Source organism: Priapulus caudatus, unplaced genomic scaffold (genome assembly GCF_000485595.1).
Source record: "Priapulus caudatus unplaced genomic scaffold, Priapulus_caudatus-5.0.1 Scaffold544, whole genome shotgun sequence".
NCBI lineage: Eukaryota > Metazoa > Priapulida > Priapulimorpha > Priapulimorphida > Priapulidae > Priapulus > Priapulus caudatus.
Genome location: NW_014577605.1, coordinates 1 through 572, shown reverse-complemented (window position 1 = coordinate 572; position 572 = coordinate 1).

The window sequence follows — 572 nt, the reverse complement described above, 5'->3', positions numbered from 1 at the left end:
ACGCAGATTTTCGGTATAGACTCGGGAGCAGTGAACCATCTCTATACAGACAAAAACAAGCTGATTTGAGTGAGGAATCGTGGTCAGTGAACCATCATCTCTATACAGACGAATACAAGCAGATTTTCGGTATAGACTCGTGAGAAGTGAACTATCTCTATACAGACAATTACAAGTATATTTTCGGTATAGACTCGTGGGCAGCGAACCATCTCTATACAGACGAATACAAGCATATTTTCGGTATAGACTCGTGAGAAGTAAACTATCTCTATACAGACAAATACAATAATATTTTTGTTACGGAGTCGTGAGAAGTGAACTATCTCTATACAGACAAATACAAGCATATTTTTGGTATAGAATCGTGGACAGAGAACCATCTCTATACAGACGAATACAAGTAGATTTTCGGTATAGACTCGTGAGCAGTGACCCATCTCTATACAGACGAATACAAGCAGATTTGAGTGAGGAATCGTGGACAGCGAACCATCATCTTTATACCGACGAATATAAACATATTTTCGGTATAAACTCGTGGGAGTGAACCATCTCTATACAGACGAATA